Source organism: Zalophus californianus, chromosome 15, assembly GCF_009762305.2.
Source record: "Zalophus californianus isolate mZalCal1 chromosome 15, mZalCal1.pri.v2, whole genome shotgun sequence".
Classification (NCBI taxonomy): Eukaryota; Metazoa; Chordata; class Mammalia; order Carnivora; family Otariidae; genus Zalophus; species Zalophus californianus.
The window spans coordinates 77649629-77671781 of record NC_045609.1 but is presented as its reverse complement, the minus strand read 5'-3'; the positions used below and the strand labels follow the sequence as shown (position 1 = coordinate 77671781).

The following is a 22153-nucleotide window of genomic DNA, read 5'->3' as shown; positions in this document are numbered from 1 at the left end:
GCGTTCTGTGTTTTATTTTTTTTTTAAGATTTTATTTATTTATTTGACAGAGAGATACAGCAAGAGAGGGAACACAAGCAGGGGGAGTGGGAGAGGGAGAAGCAGGCTTCCCGCGGAGCAGGGAGCCTGATGAGGGGCTCGATCCCAGGACCCTGGGATCATGACCTGAGCTGAAGGCAGACGCTTAACCAACTGAGCCACCCAGGCGCCCCGTGTTCTGTGTTTTAACAAGGACTACAAATCTGAGAAAACCGGACTAGAAAAGAATAGCCAAATACAGTGCACACCACAGTAAAAACTGTTAAGTCCGCTCCTTGCCATCAGTTAGACTTCCAAGAGCCCACCTGGGATCAAATCCTGGCTCTGCAATTTACTGCCTATGGGGACTTGGGCAAGTCATTGAACCTCTTGAAATCTCAGTTTCCACATCTGCAAAATGGGAATACTAAGACTAATCTCTAGGGTGTTACCTAGACTAAATGGGGAGAGTACACTGAGAACAATGACATGCATAGACCAGGACAAACGTTCAAGATATGTCTATGCTGGTGTTATTACTGCCATTGTCTTTATGGGTATAGTAACATTTGATAAGCAATATTTTAAAAGAATTGTGTCCTGGGTAGGAATTCTGAGACAAAAAGAGGTATTCCAACTCTGCAAGTCAGAGGGTATCCAGGCAAAGGTTGTGGACCAAGCCCATCTTGTTCAAAATATGTGACTGGCTGCCCAAACCCATCCACTCATGGCCTCACTATTATCCTAGAGCACCCACGCCCCTGGCTTTGAAGATCCCTAGAATGTAGAGATGACCCTTTCAATAGACACTTCCAGCCAGATCCTTCTCCAACCAAGGAAATCTTTGAAGAGAGTGAACGGGGGAGCCCATGAGGGTAGCAGGAAGAACAGTTTGGACAGGGACAGGGATGAGGAAGGAGGATGGGACCATTCCCAGAGAGATCGCAGCTCTCCCTCCACCCCCCCGCTCCCCAAACTCCTCACCTTTGCCCTTCCAGAGCCACCTTGATCTGGCCTTTAAAATGTGCTACTCTCCTGTACCTGGCCACATACCTTTCCCTTATATCCTCCTACGCAGGCTGGAATTTTCCAACCAAAACTGTATGAAAACCAAAGGAGAGAGAAGGTGGGAGAAAAAGCAAAATAAGCGTGATCGAATCAGAGAAAAACTACAAACCCCAGAAAACCAGCTCAAGAAGCTCAACAAGTCCCTGCTGATTGGTTTCTTTCCATTAAAATGGAATCACAGGGATGCCGAAAGACAGATGTCATTGACTGAAGGGAGCCAAGCTGATGGGCAGGGTCTTTTTCTATGTCATCTGAATTTCTGACCCAAACCACCACCTCTTCGTTTTTCTTTCACTGGCTGCTTTGGGCAAGCCAACCAGTGGCAAGTAAAGTCGCCACACTTTGCATAGAGGTGACTTGAACCACATCTGAAGGATGAGAAAGATACATCAGATAAAGGACAATCATAATTAACCACAGCTGAGTACTTTGTGCCAGGAACTATGCTGAACACATTACACCCATCACTTCCCTTAATCCTCACAACAAACTGACAAGGCAATGTTAGTAATAACAGTTATTGTTACCGAGCACTCCCCATTTGCTAAGCACTGTCCTAGGCCCTTTACAGGTCTTCATGAGTTTAATTCTTGTTATAACGGAGGAGCTACTCAGTATTATGCCCATATTTCAGATGAGGAATTTGAGACACAGAGAAATTAAGCATTGGGCCCAATATCACACAGAAGTAAATGCAGAGGATGGAGTTGAATCCTGGGTCTCCGACTTGAAAATCTACCCTCCCAAGCACTATGTTTCCAGGAAGAGGGAGCATGTAGGCTTGAAGATGAACCGCTATCCAGGGAGAGCCAGAGAACAGGTGTTGGCTGGAAGTTTCATTAAGTGCTAGGAAAGTGTTGTGGTTTTTGGGCCAGGAAATGATTTGCATGAGACAAAAAAGGGCTAGAACCTGAGGCCTGAAGCAGGTGCTGAAAAAGAAATCTCTGTCTCAGATGAGAAAAAAGAACTGAGAAGTGAAGAAGATGAGCTGCCCTATCCACAGCTACATCAAGAGTCCTGGTTGCAAAGAACAGAAACCAAAGTTAGCTAACCTAATAATCAATTCTTTGGATGGATTTTATCACATTGACAGAGAAGATAAAGAACCAGACTCAAAAAAAAAAAAAAAAAAAAAAAAAAAAAGCAAGAACCAGTGAGACCCAAGCAACAGAAAATATACTGTCACATCCAAAGGATGGTCTGGCTAATCACTGTCCTTGGACCCTCAACTGCATCCTGTCCCTGACTCAGCTACCTTTGACTGAGAGTTGCCTCAAAGTGTCCCTTCATCCGTGTGTCACAACTTCAGGTGAGGGCATCAGATTGGCTGAGTCTAGACCAGGGACAAGCCCTCTTTCAACTTCTAGTATCTCCGGCAGAATCTTTTCTGCCCCCAAGATTCACACAATGTTCTCCCTTCCCCTCTCAATTCCACAACATCCACAACAGCTGCTGAACCCACTTGAACAAGTATGCCACTGTACCGGGTCAACAGAAGTCCTGAAGACCAGCTAGCCTGGATGCTGAAGAATAAAAACAGCTAGCAAGGTATACAAGGGAGAGGGGAATCAACAAGCCTCTTTCATGAGATAGTTTAGCTTTAAAGACATCTACTCTTGAATCATCAGGGAAATTCGAATCAAAACCACAAGGAGCAATCACCTGACACCTGTCAGAATGACTATTATCAAAAAGACAAGAAATAACACATGTTGGCAAGGATGTGAAGAAAAGGGAACCCTCATGCACTGTTGACGGGGATGCAAATTGGTGCAACCAATGGAGGTTCCTCAAAATATTAAAACTGGAAATATCATACAATCCAGTAATTCTACTCCTGGGTATTTACCCAAAGAAAACAAAAGCATTAGTTGAAAAAGATATATTCACCCCTATGTCCATTGCAGCATTATTTATAATAGCCAAGATATGGAAGCAACCTAAGTGCCTATCGATAGATGAATGGATAAAGAAGAGGTGGTATATATGCAAGGGAATATATCTCAGCCATAAAAAGGAATGAGATCTTACCATTTGCAACAACATGGATGGACCTAGAGGGTATCATGCTAAGTGAAACAAGTCAGACAGAGAAAGACAAACACTGCATGATTTCACTTATATGTGGAATCTAAACAAGAAGCCAACAAACCAACAAAAAACAGAAACAGACCTATAAATATAGAGAACAAACCGGTAGTTGCCGGCGAGGAGGGGGGTGGGAGGATGGGCCAAATGGGCGAAGGTGGATGGGAGGCACAGATTTCCAGTTATGGAACAAATAAGTCACGAGACAAAAGGTACAACTGAATATTGTCACTGTATTGCTGCATCCAAAGGTAACGGATGGGAGCTAAGCTTGTGGTGAGCACTGCATAATGTACAGAGTTGTCCAATCACTATGTTGTACACCTGATACTAATGTCAATGGTACTTAAAAAAAAAAAGACATCTATTCTTGAAGTCTTTTCCCTTGGGGTCAGTGTCACCAGCCTTGTGTAAAGGCCCCCTCAACTCAGGAGGATTCTGAGAACTTGAGGTCCCAATCCCATCCAGATACATAAGTGATGGATGTCCTATGGCTGAGAATGATGATTGAATGCTCCTGGAGTCGGTGGGCTGGAAACTTCTCCACCTGGTGACTGCCTTTGAGCACACCCCTCTTAGTGTGACCAATCCTCAGGGGAACTACAAAAGGAAAGTGTGCTCAAGAGAGGGAAGTTCATGACTGTCTGCTGACCTATCAACAGAAGGCATCACCATGAACATGGGATGTTTTTTCCATCTGAGCAAAGGCTGGACCCAAATGTCCCTGCCTGTGCTTGTGTCAGACTGGCAATCTCACTGTGAACTCTCTTGTGAGATGCACATTGCTAAACTCCGAAAGTTCCTACAACTGCAGATTCCTGTTCGTGCATATTTCCAGCTTGACACTGGAGGATCACACAGTGAGTCATTAAGCAGGGCTCTATGCACATGCAGGTGCCTAAGAAATCCAACTGCTGAAAAGTCGCAACCATGCACATGGTTGGGAGAGAACAATCACCACCGTAAACGTGAACCAACAACTGATGGGAGGGTACAACAAAAGGAAACTTTTAATGGGGAAATTTAATTTCAAAGGAAAAACCTCCAGAAAATTATAAATGCAATCATTTGATTTAAGCCTCTGCATTTGAATAGCTCTGCATGAGAAACACATTTAAACATTTATAAAATTAAGATGCTAAAATTAATGTTTAGCTATTACAGAAATGCTTATAATTGTCTGGCAATCGTGCGTAATTAAACAGCAATTTCAAATGTTCCTGGATTCGGCCCCATTCGGTGAAACTGTGTCAAAAGAGAACATTGCAAGATTTACTGGAGGAAATGTTTGTGGGCCGTAAGCCCTCTTGTGGCCACAAAGCACAGTACAGCCAAGGACTTCACCCCTTCACCCCCACCCCACCCCCGAGTCCTAGAGGAGCTGGGCTTCAGGGTCTTAGGGGGAAGCCTGACTCCTTCACCAGGCCAGGACCTCTGATTCTAAGGACAATGCTGGGCAGTAAGCAAACGCCCTTCTCTCTTTCTAGTGCCATCAAAGACATTACGACAGAGCCCAAACACTCTGCCCCACACAGCCACTGTTACCTGGTAACAGCACATCACACTTGTAGAGATTAAAGTTGCACTGATGGATGGTATATTTGATCTGAAAGAAAGCACCATCATTCTCAGCAAGATGCTGAACGCAAGGCTCCAGGAGACAAGGACTTGCCCAGGGTCTTTCATTCTTCCAACCTGATTTTAAATGTCTTCCCTGACTGCCTTACATAAAGTCACACCACCACCCACCCACCCATACCAGCTACTGTCAAACACTCCGACCTCTTGACCTCCACTTCTCAAAATGGGGGCAAATTATCCTGTCCACATCCTGGTCACGAGTCTGTTCTATGTCCCCCATGCTGGAACGGAAAGTCTCGGGGGTCCAGATCTGTCTGATTCACCTGTGGGCCCCTGGGCTTGGTGCTCGGTTGGTATCTGCGGGACCATGGGCGATGTGATAGGTGAAGCACGTGGCTGAGACATAAGCACAGAGCAGCCGACTCCAGACTGGTTGGAGAAGCACATTCTCCGTTGGGGCTTGTTGGCTTGACCAAGCTCCCGGGCCTCCCGCTTGGGTCAGCCTGCAGACCCTCACACTCTGTGTTGAAGGGTTAAAGTCTACATTTTGTCCAACAAACACCTTCCTCCGCCATTATTCAACGATTAGGATTGGAGGCGCCACTCTCCAGCCTGTTGTACAAGCAAAACCTCAGGATGCCAGCTTGAGCCCTCTGCACCGGAACAGCTCCTCACCCCAGCTGCATCCTACCGACACCAAGTCCTGTGACTTCCCCCTCCCAGGGCACCCACCTGAACACTCCCACTGCTCTCCAGCCCCGGCTACACCACCCCTGTCCCGGTCACTTAGAACCCTCTGGGGGCTCCCTGTTGCTTTTAGGAAAAAGTGCAAAATGGCTAATATGACCCCATTGGCGGTCTGCATGATCTGGCCCCTGCTACTTCTCCGTCCTCCTCTCCCACACCTGCTCTAGCCTTACAGATGCTATTCCAGAGAGCTCGTCCCCACCAGCCACTACACTAGACCCTTCCAGGGAGATCGTCTTATTAAATTCTCTCAACACCTCTGCAAGGGAGATATTACTATCCCCCCCCTTTTTTTTTACAATGAAGCAGGCTCAGAGAAGCAAATGTGACTTGTCTGGGGTCCCAGGGCCTCCGGGTCTGAAAGTCATCACTCCTTCTATCTCAGCCTGCTGCTCCCCACCCTCATTAGTGTCATTGGCAATGTTTGTTAAGGGCCTACTTGTACAGGACACTGTGCAAGATAGACTCCAGGGCCCTCTCTCTCCACTGAGCAAGTCACAAAGCACCCTTGTTCACACATGGTTAGCAAAGTGCTAACTGGAGCCTCCAGAACCTTGAATCCCCAGCATCTAGTAAACAGCAGGTGCTCAAGAGACATTTGTTAAGTGAGTGATTGTCCATGCTTTTGTCCCTACTCCATGCCACCTATCAGCAAGTATAGTTGGTCGTGTTGCTAGAGCCATCCATCTTGTAAAAGATAAAGCATAAGAAAAATTGAGCTTTACTCATCTTTTTTTCCAGTTCTTCAGGCTCCTATGGGTCTAGAAAAGATTTTTTTTCATCTCTCCAAATAGAACACTAATCCTGCCATCATGCAAGTCCCCTGCCTTGTTGGCAACTTCTATCACGATGCCAATAAAAGCTGTGGATGAAAATGCCAGATATAAGTCACTCACAGATTTTGTCCCAAGGTTGCAAATGACAGGGGCTTTGGGTGTGACCTTTGTTGGGGTTGGAATATAGACCTAAGATCTTGCAAAGCCCCAATAAGGCAATGGCTGCAGGGATGGGGGAGCAGAGGCAGCCCCCCAGTGGGAGGAATGTTCATCCAGGCAGCTGTTCATCCAGTTACAGGAGTTGTCCATTTCCACTAGTTGCCATGGCAACCTGGCCCTTCAAATTTGGAAAGTTTCATGAACAAGATCACCCTTTTCATGAAAAACAACAGCAACAACAACAACAACAACAGGCCAACTCAGCCCCTGGGGGAGTGTACTTTCTTTGGAGGACTTCTCTTGTGAAGCCAGCCACAAGATAAAAAGACTCTGAAGACCAGTAAATGTGAAGAGGAAAACAGTGAAAACCACTTTCATCTGCAGTAATTCAGAATTTATGAAACTCAAAAACCTTTGCCCTGGGAAGCAGTTGGTTCAAAAAAATATATTTTGAGTATATGAATGAAGAAGGAATATTTTTTTATAAAACTAACTTCCCTTATAAATAAATATACTATAGATATAGATGTGTTTAAGTATACCATAAAAATGCCTAGAAAAAGATAAAGTGGCTCTGAAGGTTGGATTTTCCAGTGTACTGTAATTTATGATTAGAACATCAACACTGACTAGTGGGAAAAGCTTGGGATTTCAGCCTAGGATCATATGCCATTTGTAAGCTTTTTTTTTTGGTTTTCATTTGAGGATGATCATGAGAATACATCAGACAGTCTCTGCTTAACTTCAGTTTGAAAAAGCTGAAGTGCTAAACCAATGCTCATAGTGTTTCTTTAATCTCATCTCAACAGACCCAGGTCTTTATGTTTCTGCTAATCTGGACCCTATTTCTCTTCCACATGGATATTTAATATTCCTCTTCTGCTGCCTTAGGCAATCACATCCACCCAGAGGCTCAGATCAGGGTGAAGTCTGTACAGTGGGCATGTTTATGGGCACTTGGCTACACCTGTTTATGTGGAGGTGAACACAGCATCAGGACACCAGTCATGGAGGGGACAGTCCAGGCTGTGCTGGGACAAGGAGCAAATGCCCAGTGACTGAACTCTGAACATTAAGTTTGCTTTAGGGCAGATGACTTCACTATCAGAAATGGAAGGTTTCTTTGGAAACCCTTCCAGGCTTGTCTGGTGGAAATGTCCATTGTCACCATTTCTGTACACAGGATCTGCAGAAATTCCTTCTTCCGGACAGCTCGGTTTCTTGGCAGGAATGACTATACCAGGTGCCACGTGTGATCTTCAGATCCCATCCTAACTAAAGTATCAACTCACCTGTCTGACTCTCCAACAGACAAGGATGCCAAAGATCATACTCATTTGCTTCTTCTCCAGAGGCTAGGGAGTGAACAAAAATGGGCAGATGGTACCTAAAAGCAGGACAAAGCCTCTAACCCATTCATATCATCTCTTCCTTGCTTCACACATTCATTACTCATTTACTTATCTATGAATTTGTTGAATACCTACACAGTGATACACCATATACTAGGCACTGGGGTACCATGGTGATTATCCCATCATATAGGCTCTGTTCTTATGCACCATGTTCCTGCCCCCGGACATTTGCACTTACTGTTTCTTCTGCCTAAAATGATCTTCCCCTGATTCTTTGTAGAGCTCATGCTGCCCCTATCCTTCTAGCCTCTGTTCACAAGTCACCTTTACAGAGAGGCCTCCCTTAACCACTCTAAGAGAAATCCCCCCTCCCCAGCCTATGCTGCATGTATTTCCCTTATAGCCGATATGAAATTATTCTGATTTTTTTAAAGACAGTTCTTTGTCTTCTTTCCTGCTGGATCCCCAGCACTTGGAACACTGTCTGGCATATAATAAGACAGAAGAGAATTTATTTAGCACTTGCTATATACCAGTTGCCCTTTGAAGTGTTTCATGTGCACTCTCCCAATTAAGCATCCCTGTTATGTTATGAAGTGGGTACTGAGAGAGGCATAGAGAAGCTGCATGACTTGGTCATACAGGGTGGTAAGAGGTAAGGTTGATTTTTGAACCCAAGAAATTTGATGCCAGGGTCTGTGCTCTTAATCCCTACACTAGACCGGCACTCAATTTGTCAGTCAGCATCTTCAATGAATGAGTGAATGAAAACGTAAGAATGAATAAATGAATCTAGGGTGGAATACAAACAGTATACAAATCATTGTTTAACATCTACGTAAATACAAGGAGATAGAGGCTACGATGTGAGCGTGTAAGAGAGAGACTAAGCCTAGTTTGGAGCAGCAGAGAGACTTGCCTGAAGAAGCAAAACTTATTTAAGCAACAGGGTGGAGGGAGTTCGGGCGGTTGGCGGGAGAAGAGGGTCATTCATTCATCAGATAATGTGTTGGCGATCCTGGAAACAAGGCAGGCTGAACACAGCTGCCAGGCCACAAGTTCAGAAGAACATCTCTTTGGGATGTTGTGGACAAACAGATAGACCACATACCAAGGTAGGAGCAAAAATTAGTATGTTTTCTCAAAGGCAATTTGCAGAATCCATGCTATCTATAAACAACTTGCAGAATTTAAAATATACCCTCTCGGGTGCCTGGGTGGCTCAGTTCGTTGGGCGACTGCCTTCGGCTCAGGTCATGATCCTGGAGTCCCGGGATCGAGTCCCACATCGGGCTCCCTGCTCAGCAGGGAGTCTGCTTCTCCTTCTGACCCTCTTCCCTCTCGTGCTTTCTATCTCTCATTCTCTCTCTCTCTCTCTCTCTCTCTCAAATAAATAAATAAAATCTTAAAAAAAAACCTCTAAAAAAAAAAATATAAAATATACCCTCTCTTCAACCCAACAATTGCACTTTTAACTGTCTTTCTTACCAATACACTTGCCCCGCTGTGGAGAGATATGTGTATAAGAAAGGTAGCTATGCAAATCGCCCCAAACTGGATAATAAAAAAACAAATATTTATTATCAATAGGGAAACAGGCTAAATACATTTTGGTACCACCATCTCGTGTGGAATATTCTGGAACAATTTTTTTAATGATTCTAATCAAGATGCAATGGCATGTAAAGATCCACAAGACATAGTGCCAAGTAAAAAGAAGCACAGTAACCCTTCACCGTGTCAAGAATGATCCTATTTGTATATTTTTCAAAAAGAGAAGCAGAAGCTATGCATGTGTGCACACAATACACACATGTATACCATGTATACACACAAATATAAATGCATGATTTGAAATGTTTGGGATGTTTTGAAAGAACACTCAGCTAATTCTTATTCATGATATCTTGGGAGAAGTAGGAAGAAGATTCTGACCTACGCTGCTGAAAACCCCACCAGCCACACAGCTCCATCTGGGCCATCTTCCTAGAGGTTCCAGCCTGCCCTGAACTGCTTCCTCATTCACTCGGGCCAGTGGTTCTCAGGTTCTGACTCTTCGGCTTACTCCTGACGCGGCATTTGAGCTTCATACAAGGTTCAGGATGCCTGCCTGCGCGTCCACCATTCCACCTTGGGCCTGCTTTCAACCAAACAATGTACTCTGTTTCCCTTGTCCACAGGCTTCTTAACCCTCACTAGAAGTAAGGTAAAATGTCCTCCTCAATCCCTCGGTCTCACAGGTGAAAAGAAACTCAGCATGTCTACAGACCAGAAAAGGGCAGTCATAGCATCATCTGGTGACAGGATTACAGTCGAGTTTAATGTTGGAATTTCCCCTTTCTCTGTGGTGCATGCTATATTGTCCATGTTTTTTTGGTTTTCTTTCCAGGATTCTAAAATAGATTAGCTCAGCATATAAGAGGGCGAAATCATTTTTTGTTGGTTGAATTTGTAGTGGCATCAATAAAATAATGTCTTAATTCATAGGGTGCTTGGGCAAAGCCACGATTGCTTCTCAGATTTGCCCTTCCCTCGGTGTTCTGACTGGTGTCCTGACCCCTACCTCCTCACCTGCCCCAGCAGCATCCGTGAACTGCACCTGCTACTCTGTGCCTGGCCCACATGGTCAGCAAGGAGAGAGGAAGAGAGCACAGACTGGGGGTGAGGAGAGAAGCAGTTCCCATTTCAGTTCAATAAGCTCTCCAAGCCCCGATGAGAGCTATAACCTGCAACAAGGCCTGGAGGACAAAGCCAGTAAGAGAACTTGCCTTCTTGGAGCTTCCAGTCAGTTTAGGAGACTGTCATGGGAACACATCCTCTCAGTACCGTTTGGTGATGATAAAAACAGTCATAGGCATAGGGAAATAAATACAAAAATGAGGGGTCCTCGCTGAGCCAGAAGATTCTGGGAAGGCTTCCTGGAGGAGACAGATGGATGGATGAGTTAAGGGTATGGAGGCACAGATGTAGATGCCAAGAGAAAAGCATGAGATTTGAAACCAGCGGACTGGCTGGCATGGCTCAAGCATAAGGGATGATGGATGTGGCCATGGGAGGAGACGGCGCAGGAGGCCCAGACCCCAACTCACACCATTTCCGTAGTATTCCAACATGCCAACTGGCTTTTCAGCACTGACCCTCCTCCAAAGAACTAAGTAATATTTTAGCATCCTCATCCTGTATTTAAATGTGTTGGGGGAGGGAGATGTCATATTTGTTAAATATTGCTTAAAACTGTATCTGACCCCTGTCGACATTCTTTTCTAGAATAAAACAGTCCACTTTTAGAAAGTTTCTAGGTAATGAGCTCCAGGAGGGTTGCTTGTCAGGGGCAGCCTCCTGCATGCTGGCATGGCTAACAGAAGGACATAAATACAGTGCTTGGAGATGGTGCCCATCTCGGGACGTGCTCTGAAGGGTTTCTCTTCCTTCTGCTGAATCTCGTGTTTGGAATGCGGGAATGCAGAGGCGATTTGCTTCTCTCTTCAAACAAGAGAACAACCGGATATTCCTTGATATTAGGATTGTGCGGTAGAGCCTGGGTATTGGCACAGTGGCGTTCTGACAGATACTGATAGGATAGATGATTTTCCAACTTGCCATGGTCATTCTAAGTCCCACACAGCCAGATTTGAAATCTAGATGATTCAGTGCGTGACTGGCTTCGAACAGGCATGCTCAAAAACATCAGTGCATTTTTTTGATACAAAAAAAATAATAATAATCCAGGGTTCTATGGCCCATAAATTTACTCTATTATCTCGATTTACTTTGGCTTGAGTTTTTAAAATTCAGGTTTATTAAGGTATAACCTACAATCAGTACAATGTACGCTGTTTGGGGTGTGTGGTTCAGTGCATTTGGTAAGGCTGTGGAACCACGGTGGAGATACAGGACGTTTCCACCACCCCAAAAAGTTCCCTCATGCTTTTTGCGGGTCACCTTCCTCCATCCCCAGTCTCTGGCAATCATCTCTACCCCTGCAGTGGTATTGCCCCACTTCTTAAGAAATAATGTAAGAATCAAATAAGAAATTTCAAAATATTACAGAAAAGTATGAAAGGAGAAATAAAGGGCAATTTAAGAAATCTTTTCTTTTTTTTTTGTGAAGGTATGGGGCTTGGGAGGAAAAGTGAAGGCCTATTTTTTTTTTGTCAGTTATTTTTGTTTTACTGTGATTAGAAAAGGTAGTCTTACACTTTTGACCAAATGGACTGTATGGAGATTTTCTCCATGACCTGTTATATGGTCAGTTTTTAGAATTGTGGAAAAACTGCTTGACAATAAGGAGTAGTCTCCATCAGCTGATATGCCGATGTATATTAAATTATAATTATTAATCTTCTTAATTATAATTTGTTAATTCTACTTTATTAACTAATGATTATGTATTAATTATAACTGTTGGATCTTCTATTTCTTAATTTAATTTAGTTTTTTTTTCATCATGATAAGTATACTCTTTAATACCCATCACCGATTTCCCCCATCGCCCCCCACCATCCCCTCGTAACCATCAGTTTGTTCTCTACAGTTAAGAGACTATTTCTTGGTTTGCTTCTCTCTCTCTCTTTTATCATCCTTTGCTCATTTGTTTTGTTTCTTAAATTCCATACATGAGTGAGATCATATGGTATTTGTCTTTCTCTGACTGACTGACTTCACTTCTCATGATACTCTCTAGCTCTATCCATGTTTTTGCTAATGGCAAAATTTCATTCTTTTTATGGCAGAATAATATTCCATTGTACGTATATACCACCTCTTCTTTATCCATTTATCTATCAGTGGACACTTGGGCTGCTTCCATAGTTTGGCTATGTAGATAACGCTGCAATAAATGTAGGGGTTCATGTATCCCTTTGAATTAGTAAATACCTAGTAGTAAAATTACTGTATCATGGGGTAGTTCTATTTTTAATTTTTTAAAAAGATTTTATTTATTTATTTGACAGAGAGAGAGACAGCTAGAGAGGGAACAGGAGCAGGGGGAGTGGGAGAGGGAGAAGCAGGCTTCCCGTGGAGCAGGGAGCCTGATGCGGGGCTCGATCCCAGGATCCTGGGATCATGATCTGAGCTGAAGGCAGATGCTTAACGACTGAGCCACCCAGGCGCCCCTCTATTTTTAATTTTTTAAGGAAACTTCATACTTTGTATTTCACAGTAGGCTACACCAGTTTGCATTCCGACTGACAGTGCAAGGGGGTTCCTTTTTCTCCACATCCTCGCCAACACTTGTTGTTTCTTGTGTTTTTGGTTTTAGCCATTCTGACAGGTGTGAGATGATATCTCATTGTGGTTTTGATTTGCATTTCCCTGATGATGAGTGATGTTGATCATCTTTTCATGTTTCTGCTGGCCATCTGTCTGTCTTCTTTAGAGAAATGTCTGTTTACGTCTTCTGCCCATTTTTTAATTGGATTATTTTTGGGGGGTGGTATTGAGTTGTATCAGTTCTTTATACATTTTGGATACTAACCCTTTATCTGATATGTTATTTGCAGATATCGTCTCCCATTTAGCAGGTTGCCTTTTAGTTTTGTTGATTGTTTCCTTCCTTAATTATAACTTTTAGATCTTTTAAATTCTTAAATATTTTTCTCTATATCTCCTAATCCTTAAACTAGGCTACTGTATCAAAAAGACCTCAAAATATACAATGACTCAAATACACAGAAGCTTATTTCTCACTCTCATAAAACGTACTGGTCACAAGGTGATTCAAGGACCCCGCTCTTTCCACCTTAAGACTCCTCCATCTCCTAAGGCCTCATCATTGTCTTGGGGAGAAGGGGGCAGAGTGAGCTTCTTAAAAATCTTGGCCCAGAAATGTCTTCTATCACATTGGCTAGAACTGTCACATGACCATATCTAGCTGCAAAGGAAGCTGGGAACTATAGTCCAGTTGTGTACTTGGGAAGAAGAGAAGACCACAGATTCTGATGAGCAGCTAGCAATCTCAAACCCAATTTTGTGTGTTAACAGGAATGAGTTAAAAATCTCTTTTATGATTCTGTATATTTCTCACTGTAGTCCCTACCCTTTATTCTTTACATAATTTGATGCTTTGTTATTTGGTATATGTATTGGTTTCCTACAGCTGCTGTAACAAATGACCACAAACATAGTCACTTAAACAACACACATGTATTTTCTTACAGTTCTGGAGGTTGGAAGAATCACATGGTTAGACTCAAGGAATTGGCAGGGCTGCATTTTTTTTCTGGAGGCTCTAGAGCAGAATCTGCTTCCTTGCCTTCCTGGCTCCAGAGGCTGCCCACATTCCTTGGCTTGCGACCCTCTTCCATCTTCAAAGCCAGAAACTCCACCATTCACATCATATCCCATTTCCTGACTCTGCTGCCTCCCTCTTTCACTTAGAAGGACTTGTGATTAGCCCACCAGGATAATCCAGGATAACCTCATCTCAAGATCCTCAACTTAAACCCATCTAGAAAGTCCCTTCTGTCCTGGTCACATTTTTACAGGTGCCAGGAATGTACATGCACATCTGCGGGGGGCCTGTTCTTCTGCCTGCCACAGAACCTGAAGATCTCGATGGGTGATCATTATGGTCTCATTGGGGATAATATCCTTTATAACAAAGTGCTACTTTTGCCTGATTTTAATCCTTGGCTTTGAATTCACCCTCGTGTGATGTACCATTTGCTAATATTTGCTCCATATGTCTTCATCCAGCCCTTTGCTTTAAAACCTCGTGGAATCACCTATTTTGGATGACTTTCATTCAAAATTCGAATTCTTAAAAAACTGAGAGGTTTTCTTCTTTTAGTCAATAAAAGCTCTTTCACAGTTGCTGGTATTATGTTTGCCTCCTTTTTGGTGACGTCTGTCACAACTCACTTTGTTTCTTCAGCTCTTCTCAAAATGTATTTTGGGACTCAGTTATTGCCCCATTGGAATGCAGGCCCCAGAAGGGCTGGGACCTGGTCTGGCGTGCTGACCACCAACTCACCCCAGGACCCAGCACAGCATCAGCCACACAGTAGGTGCTCAGAGACATATGTCCATGAACGAATGCATGGCCCCTAGGTAAATTATTCAGGTCAGGTAGAGAGCCCTACCTTCTCCCCAGGATTGCTTTTTGTGACTCTCCCATTTCCCCACCTACAGACTCATATGTCCAGAGCCAAGCTTATAGCTTCGGAGATTCAATACCTCTTCGCCATGCTGTCATTGGAAGATGTTCCTCCCAAGAAATCAGAGTGATGGCAATCTGCTCCCCCCCCCTCGCCCCCGCCGACCTAGCATTCCCCCAGGGCCAGGGATGGCTGCCCAGTCAGCCAAGATAATTTTTACTTCCTCTAAACATGGGACTAAAAGGTTTTAGAGAATCTCAACGTTGCCACCTAAAAGCCCTTCCTCATGTAACTTTCCGGAGAAACTCAGAAACAAATGTAACAACATTTAAAAGAGATTTGGCATTTCCTGCCACATGAGGATACATAAAGTGAATTAATTATTTAGCTATTATCTGTAAAGCAGCCGAGAAATACCTTTGAGGCGTCTGTGTTTAATTCTGCTAAAGAATTAGCAGTCTGCCTAATTTCTCCCTTTCATATTTTACTAACTTTTTTCCTGCTATGTTTACTCCATTAAGGTCCATAACAGCATAAAAGATGAAAGAATGCATTCAATTGTTTTAAAATGCTAATATCACCAAGCCTGTGGTGGCTGTTCAAGGTAATTTCTCCTTTAACGAGGAAATGACTTGGTGAATTTCTGACTCCCAATGTAAACTGTTCCGCCTTCAGTTCACAGCCTCAATAATTTATATGTTAATTTGATCAAGAGTAGCTTTCATTGCTAACCTAAAAAACCTGCATTTCCTATATTGTTGGCAACAAGGAACCAACTTGGTGTACATAAGTCAAGCATTTACTACCCTCTGAAAGACAGAGTGTAGTCATCGTAAGGTAGTAGAAATCACGAGTTGGTAAAAATTCCATGTGCACAGAAGCTATGAGGAAGCAGAAATTAGATAGAGTAGAAAGAAATCCATGGTAGCAAAAATAGGCAGAAGGCATTGTCACCAGGAGGGTTGAGCCCCAGATGTGAGCAGTGAACGGCCTCCTTGAGTTGGGGAATGTAATAATGTGGCCTTGAGAATGAATGAAAATGTCTTCCCGGTCCCCCTATGAGGATTTATCCAATTGGGAAGTACACTTACAATTAATTATTCCCATTATTGAGGGCAACCCAAACGTGTCCTGAGAAGCAAAAGACCCACTCCAGTGCCTTTGGTTCCATGAGGAGAGCGGGTGGCAGGTATGGCTGGCTCAGGGCAAACACATCAATACTGGGTAGAAGAACAACTCACATGGCACGTGCAGCCAAGGAGAAGTCTGTCTCTGTAGGTAAAGCATATTTCAGTGGTCATGACGGGAAACAGTCTTCATCATGCATTCAACAAGTCGTGTCAGGCGTGGGAAGGGCAGGGACACTTGTAGGTGCGCAGACTTTGCAAAGGCGCCGCCCCACCTCCGGGTGCTGCTGGGAGTAGAATAGTGACCAACACAGACTGCCTTCACAGAGCTTACGTTCTAGGGGGCATCACGAGTAAACAAGTAAACAAACAAATCACAAATGGTACTGATGAGATTGTGCTCAGTGCTGGGGAGAAAAGCACAATTCACCGGAGGATCTGCTCCTTCCTTCTTGCTGCTGTAACTAATGAGAACAAAGGCAGGAGAAATGTAGCCAAAATTAAATTTCCTTATAGCTTGCAGCCCTCGGGTTAGAGACCTGAAACATACACAGCATGATATTCCTCAAGGAACTCCTAGCTGCCTTAATACCTTCATGTTTATGTTTTATTAAAGACGAAGAGTAATCTTACCTTAACAGCAGCTAGCCCCTCAAGGTCCTGAAAGCCTTGCTTCCAAATTCCTTAGAGACTTAACACTATCCCTAACCCCCACTAATTAAAAAGTGTATCATCAGTCACTCCTCACAATCCCAGTGCAGCTCTTACTGCCCACGGGTGCTGTCGCCGTGCTATAATAAAGTCATCTTTTTGCACCAAAAACGTCTCAAGAATTCTTTCTTGGCTGTTTGCTCTCAAACCTTAACCTTCAAATCACATCGTAACAAAGGAACACAAATTTAGTGGCTTACATAAACACAAATTTATTTTCTTACATTTCGGGGCGGGGGGCAGAAGCCCTAAAAGCACAGTGTTGGCAGGGCTGTATCCCTTTCAGAGGCTCTGGGGAAGAATCCCTTTCCATCGTTCCTGATCCTGTCCTCCGCAACACAGCGTCTTCCTCTCTCCTCTCTTCCTGCTCCCTCTCCCATTCCCTCATTCAATTGCCTTTTCTCACTCTAGCCTTCCTGCTTCTCTCTTATAAGGATTCTATAGTGGTTACACTGGCCCACCCAAACAATTCAGGATAATATCTCCATCTCAAGATCCTTAATTTGATTACAAAGCTCTCTTTTTGCCAAGGGAGGTCAATATCCACAGGGTCCGGGGATTAGGATATTCCATCTTTAGGGAACCATTGTTCCTTCCATCGGAGAGGGACGATATTTCTGAGGAGGTAACACTTGAGCACGGGGTCTGAGACAGGAGCAAGCTTGGCATGTTCTAGAGCAAAGACCCATGGGAACAGAGCTTGGCTGAGGGGGCACAGGAAATGAGATGGAGCCAGGGAGGTGGAGGGGCTGAGGTGAGCTTCTGGGATATTACTCGACATTTGGTGGGCAACTATCCAAGGATTTTAAGCAGATGAGTCCCATGATTTGATTTATGCCCTTGAAAGATCAAGATCCTCCAGCTTTTCTCGGTAGAATAACCACATGGGGCGACAGTGGAAGCGGAGAAAGAAAGAGAGAGGCTTCCACAATATTACAGGTGCGAGGTGAGGGGTGGCTCAGACCGGGGTGCTGCCGGTGAAAGGGGTAAGGACCCAGTGGGTTTGGGATGCAGTTTGAAGACTAAGAAGTCTCTGAGCAAAGATTCAGGGGCAAGTAGCTTACTAGGGAGGTGGATCCCAAGAAGCACAGTGAGAGTTTGGGAAAAAGACAGGGAAGGGAAGAAAGTCAATAGCAGGTGTGTGCATTAGCTGCTGTGGACACTGGGGCTCCATCCAGCTAGGGTCGCTGAGAATCAGAACTGTTCCACAGAGGGTGAGCACTCACCCCATCCCCTATTGACTAAGGGCTCCTCGGCTCTTCTAGATGCACCCACACCCATGACCAAAGAACCCCCTTGGGCAGAGAAGCAGGAGGATGTTGGCCTGAAAGAGAACTCTCCCCAGTGGCCTCCAGAGTGGGCTAAGAACAGTGGGGCACCCAAGCACCTGTTACTCTCACATCTTTGCGTCTTCCAGAAAGGGTGGGGCAGAGGACTCTGATGGGTAGATTGAGGGAGGTGGGTGGTTCCTGTCTATTTTCTCAGTGAAAGAACAGAAGTCATCAGCTAAGCAAGTGGACAGGGTGAGATGTTGGAGCTCTGAGGAAAGCACGGGTATGACATCGTCATGGACAATCGTGGGAAGGTGGGTTTACCGAGAAAACACAGCATGGGGTGGAGCAGTGCCAAGTGCCCATTTTGAGACCAGAGACCGCCATCCAAGTTAGGTATCTCTTAGCCCCGCTCAGGGGCTTAGGTGTCAGCAGACAAGTGGTCTGGTTTAATTAGGGCTAGGATGGTGGCAGGTGTGAGTGCAGAAGAGCGGAGTGGGGACCAGGAAGGTAAAGTTTATGCTTCACCATTAGGAGGAACCCAGGTTTTGTGGGACCTGAAATGGAAACACTTTTGGGTTCCCTCTTTAAGAAATAGCTTACAATATCACAATATCACAAAAATAAAATTAAAAATAACAGTGAATTTTTTTTAAGAATGAGAAAATAAATCATAATTTTAACATCACAAAATCCAGAAAACCAATGTGATTTGTTACTAATTAGCTGCCTGATACAACCTTGTATTACTTCTTTCCTGCCTCTTTTTTTTTTTTTGCCTATTCATGTGACAATAATCTTGTGTTATTTTCTATACAGAGAATAAAACGATAATTCTGCCTTTCGTCTACAAGGCTAATTTGTACTTGTTTTTTTTTCTTATTGATAGTTGAGGAAATAAAACATGTAACTTCACACGGATATACTTACTATTTGCAATACTTCATGGAGCTCCAGATGAGTTAATGTGAAAAATCAGGTGAACCTTTTGTCTTAATCCACCAGCCCACCTACCTGCCTCTCCATCTACCCATCCCCCATCCATCTGTCTGGCTATCTCCATCCATTCACCCACAAGGCCAGCCACCCCCCCATCCACCCAACTGCCCACCCTCCACCTGTCCACCTGTCTGTCCACCCATCTGCCTACTACTCACCTGTCTCCTCCCCTCCATTTATTTTATTTCTTTAAAGATTGATTGATTGATTTGAGAGAGAGAGGGTGGGGAAGTGGGCTTGCAGAGGGAGAGGGAGAGGAAGAATCTCAAGCAGACTACCCGCTGAGCTCGGAGCCCAACACGGGGCTTGATCTCACAATGCTGAGATTGTGACCTGAGCCTGAGATCATGACCCGAGCTGAAACCAAGAGTCGGATGCTCGACCAATTGAGCCACCCAGGTGCCCCTACCCCTCCATTTAAATCCTCATTAGGCATCTGATAAATATAAGACATGAAGCTCAGTGTTTCATTTAGACAACTGAAGCCTTTTCAAACCTTTTCATTTCCATTTGCATTTTCTCGGTTTCTCTTTATCAGGATGTATTTTATGCACGTGAATCCTTTGTCTCATTTATAATCTCATCTTCAAGACCACGATCCAAGCCATTTCTCTCCCCACAGAGGCCCTTTCTCCTCCACGCTATTTGCATTGCTTGCGCATGACTAATTACCTTCTCTAATCAGAACAAGCCTCCTCCCTACACTGGGAGTGTTGGGCAAGAGCGCATCATAGCAGTACGGTGTCATTTTCTAAAATTTAATGAGGAAACAATAGCTTGGGATTTATAATTTTTCCAACATTTGCCCAGGGGGAGATGGATAAATAAAATCCAGTTCAGTAGATAATAGAAAGAAAAAAATGCATAAAGGAAAGAATTGTTGGAAACCTGTGCTGAGCCTCTGCTGACTTCAGAATATAGAGAAAGGATAATCATAGTTGACATTTATGAAGTTCTTACTAAGTGCCAGGTTCTTTGCATGAATTACTTAATTTAACTGAATTATCATTGCACTAAACGATAAATTTAGCTGTTACCCCATTTTGAAGATGGGGGAACTGAGGCATTGCTCAGCGTGGGAGCCAGGCTTCGGCAGTGCACCTGGCATCGGCCCCAGGGCAGGCCGGCTCCGGGGCCCAGGCTCTAGCCCCACCCTCCTAGCCTTTTGTATGTGGAGGAACCTGGAGAGGTGAGGCATAGTGGAGACCAGATGGCCAGTGGACATAGCAAAGCCTGGGAGTCAAGGGCTCCAGGAGCCAGTCTCCTTCCAGTCGTTAGCTTGTTGTGTGACCTTGGATAAGTCACGTTCCCCTGAGAAAACTGGATTGATGATCTCCCGTGTCTGTTCTCGCCTCAAAGCCTGGGCTATCTACATCACTTTGTATGGAATTCATTTATGGCATTAAGCCAAAGTTGCTGCAGTTACGCAAGCAACCAGAATTAACCAGAGCAAGGACTTACACAGAGGCACATAACAAGCACCCAGCACAGACAAGACCAGCGTCATGGACTTCTCCAATCAACAAACACACGCTGTATACCTACTGTGTGTCTGGGAGGGACCCAGTTGCTGGAGATGCCAGAGGATAAGAGCAGAGACAGGAGGCAGACATCCAGACACCCAACTTAGAGAACCACAAGGCACCCTATATGGAGAGTATGCACAAAAGGTTTTGAGGGCACAGACTGGGAGCCCTTAATCCATGTTCTCACCAGTCCTGCTAGCTTCTTTCAGTTCCTCAAACTCACCCTGCTCCTTCCTTTGGCCTTCCCAGGTTCTGAAATGCCCTTCCCCTGCTCTAGGGTCAACTGGCTCCTGCTCATCCTCCAAGGGTCAGATTACAGGTCACTTCCAGAAAGAGGGCTTCTCCCAACTGCCTTACCTGAGAGCTCCTCCATCATGCTCCATCCTAGCGTTTGGTTATCTTTATATAACCTACCACTGTTGAAATAACTGTGTTTGCTTATTCACTTATTATTTTTTTATCTTGGGTCCTCACTGAACTCTAAGTTCCAGGAGCACAGGTGCTAGGGCTGCTATGTCTACCACGGCACCCCAGTGCCCCAACAAGTGCCCATCACATCATTTCAAACGTTTTTTGAATGAATAGATATCTGGGGCAGGGGGCAGGAGAGGCTTCACAGGGGAGACATCTGAAGGAGCAGGGTCCCCAGGTATGCCAAGTGAGGACAGGACTGTTCAGGAGACCAGGAGGCTCAAAGACACCCCGGTAGGATCAAGAAGGGTGACCCCATGGGGCGCCTGGGTGGCTCAGTCGGTGAAGTGTCTGCCTTTGGCTCAGGTCATGATCCCTGCTCAGCGGGGAGCCTGCTTCTCCCTCTCCCACTCCCCCTGCTTGTGTTCCTGCTCACACTGTCTATCTCTCTGTCAAATAAATAAATAAAATCTTTAAAAAAAAAAAAAAGAAGAAGAAGGGTGATCCCAGAACATTGCCTGATTGGGAAGGAGAGACTGCTTCCAACTCCAGCCTGTGGATCTAAACCTTGGAAGTGTGTGCTCTTCTATCTCTCTCCTTTGGGAAAATGTTGAAACAGGGAGCAAACACAACGGCTCAGTCTAAAATAAAACAGGGCTAATAAAAACAAGGATATGATGCAAATTACAGCTTATCAGATGCAGAAGGTGGGGGGGGGAACCTCATGGTTGATAAAACTGCCCATGAAAATGAATCATGATTTGTCTACAGATTATTCTACTAAAAAAAAAAAAAAAAAGGATATACTACGTGTGCCTTGGTATAAAAGAACTGGCAGACAATCATTATCACATTAGTCTAATTTATTCTTGCTAATAGGCCCACTGTGTCATTCTCATCCCAGATGAGATCAACTCCAGACAGCACGGCTCTGGCAGGGAAGGCCAGGCTAGGCCTGGGTAGCAGGAGCATCTGTCTGTCTTCCCACCCACCCCAGTCATCAAGTACCTTCCTCCCATCTCATCCTGGCTTCACTCATAAGGAAGGGACGACGGAGGTCTGAGCCTGCCCTTGGGACTTCCTCAGAGCCTCGGCATCACACAAATTTGGTTTTGTCATCTTCCAGGCTCCACCCAAATGCAGATCCTAGCCCGTTCCCTCTGTGTTCCACATTCCCATAGAAAATATGCTCAGGGCTTCTGGTTTTGTGTGTGTG

The 22153-nt window shown here is 44.5% G+C and overlaps 1 protein-coding gene across 3 annotated transcripts in view; it reads right to left on the bottom strand.

The window, feature by feature from the left end:
* Positions 1–19218, bottom strand: part of PLPP4 (phospholipid phosphatase 4) — a 158383-nt gene extending 139165 nt beyond the window's left edge. For 2 of the 3 annotated variants that reach the window (XM_027596266.2, XM_027596264.2), the window contains exons 1-2: positions 19159–19218; positions 7730–7792 (exon numbers count right to left, since the gene is read on the bottom strand). The gene's annotated coding sequence lies outside the window, so the exon portion shown is untranslated. Of the gene's footprint in view, positions 1–7729; positions 7793–18931; positions 18957–19158 lie in introns of those variants that run through there. The other variant, XM_027596265.2, reaches the window with a different exon arrangement.
* Between the last annotated feature and the right edge of the window lie 2935 nt (positions 19219–22153).